The 2,232-nt window shown below is 42.2% G+C and overlaps 1 pseudogene; it reads left to right on the forward strand.

Annotated features, from left to right (window-relative positions):
• The first annotated feature begins 374 nt into the window (after positions 1-374).
• LOC138078724 (protein SET-like) lies at positions 375-1,720 on the forward strand (annotated as a pseudogene).
• The last annotated feature ends 512 nt before the right edge of the window (positions 1,721-2,232 follow it).

A 2,232-nucleotide genomic window follows, 5' to 3' on the forward strand; every position in this document is an offset into this window, starting at 1 on the left:
TGTTGTACACCTGAAACTAATATAAAGTTATATATCAATTATATTTCAACTAAAAAAGAAAACGAATTAAGTTAATGTAAGGTCGGACCCCAGGGGCCATGATGGGCCGCCCTTCCTCTCCCTCCTGCTAGCGAGAAAGTCCCTAACGGAGGATCCTCCCAGATCCCAGGGACCAATGACAGCACACTCCGCCAGCTAAAGCCGCCCTGCCCCAGTTGCATGAACCGCGCCACCTCAGCTGCATAAGCCACCCCACCCCAGCCGCATAGAGAAACCTATCAGCTCGCGACGCCGCGAACTGGCAACCTATCCAAACACCCTTCCGCTAGCCCAGCCATCCCCTCACAGCGTGCCTATATAAACAAACTTGCAACATGGCCCAGCACGCGGATTTCCTCAACCTGCCCGGTTCGGGTCTGGGAACCCCGCCCGGGAGCGCTTCGCCATTAAAGCCTGTTAAACATTTTTTAGTGTATTTGGTTGTCTTTTACCTAACAGTTACAGCTTTTCCTTAGACTATAAAAGAATAAGGGTGTTGCTCTTTCTGTACTGACTGGCAACTTTGCCAAGATACAATGTTAAATGAAAAAAGAAAAATGAAGAACAGTCATTATCAGTGTTTTATATGGTATATTTGAAAAGATGTGAAAGAAACTGATAGCAATAGCTGTCTTTTGGAAGAAAACTGGGCCTATCTAAATGCCTCAAATTTGACTATTTAGGTTTTTACATTGATCCTAAGATATGGTGGCCATGTGGCTGAGATCACAGGCCTCATTATGCAGTGAAGAGTTACCCTTCTACTTCTTAGAGCTCCTCATATGTGTCTCTTCCCTTAGGTGGATTCTTGGCTTTTCTTGTAGCACAGACCCCAAACATCATTCTTCACTTCCACCCCAAGTGGAAAAACTGAAGAAAGTGAGACTGACTCCTGCCTCCAAGCCAAAGGAAAGATCTGCTTTTCTGAACTTGCCTAAGGAAGGAAAAGAACAGCAAGGAGCAATTGAACATACTGATGAAGAAAATAAAACAAACAGACCTGATGAACAAGCCAGTGCGGAGATTTTGAAAGCAGAACAGCAGTACAACAAATTCTGCCAAACATTTTTTAAGAAGTCAAAATTAATTGCCAAAATACAAAATTTTACGGTGACAACATTTGTTAACCATCCACAAGTGTCTGCACTGCTTGGGGAGGACAAAGAGACAGTGCATTATTTGACAAGAGCTGAAGTGACAGAATTTGAAGATATTAAATCAGATTATGGAATAGATTTTTATTTTGATGAAAACCCTTTCCTTGAAAATAAAGTTCTATTCAAAGAATTTCATCTGAATGAGAGTGGTGATCCATCTTCAAAGTCCACTGAAATCAAACAGCAGTCCAGAAAGAATCTGATGAAATGTTCAAGTCAAACACAGGATAAAGCCAGCAGGAAGAGACAGCATGAGAAACCAGAGAGTTTCTTCACCTGGTTTACTGTTCATTCTGATGTAGGTGCAGATGAGTTAGGAGAGGTCACCAAAGATGATATCTGGCTAATCTCCATTACAGTAATACTTGATTCCTGACAAGGATGATGGAAAGGGGAAAGGAGAAGAAGGAGAAGAAAAAGGAGATGATAACGAAGAGGAAGAATTGGAAGATATTGTTGAAGTGGATGAGGATAAACATGAAGATGAAGATGATGGTGAGTGGGAGTAATGAAAGGAAGATTAAGGAGGAGACAAATGGAACACTAATGGATTCCAGTAGTAGTAGTCACTCAGTCGTGTCCAACTCCTTGTGACCCCACAGATTGTAGCCCGCCAGGTTCCTCTGTCCATGGAGTTCTCCAGGCAAGAATACTAGAGTGGGTTGCCATTCCCTTCTTCAGGGGATCTTCCTGGCCCGGATATCAAACCCAGGTCTCCTGCACTGCAAGCAGATTCTTTAATGTCTGAGCTGCAGGGAAGCCCTTCTTTTTTTAATTTTCTTCAGTCTGTGGAAGCAAGTTGTAGCCTTCCTTTTTTTCTCCCCTTGTGCTTGGTTGCTCTGTTTTTGAGGTCTCTTTTCTTCTTTATACCATAGTTTGCAACTTATTTTGGGGGATAGATACCTTGAGCAGAACTCAGTTGAAAAAAACTTTTTACCCTCTTTCTGTTCCAAATTCGTTTTAATCCCTTCCAGCCTCAATAAAAACTTTATGTGATCAACACCACCATGTTCTGTGAGAAAACAGAAAAATCTTC

The sequence above is a fragment of the Capricornis sumatraensis genome, chromosome 4, assembly GCF_032405125.1.
Source record: "Capricornis sumatraensis isolate serow.1 chromosome 4, serow.2, whole genome shotgun sequence".
Taxonomy (NCBI): domain Eukaryota; kingdom Metazoa; phylum Chordata; class Mammalia; order Artiodactyla; family Bovidae; genus Capricornis; species Capricornis sumatraensis.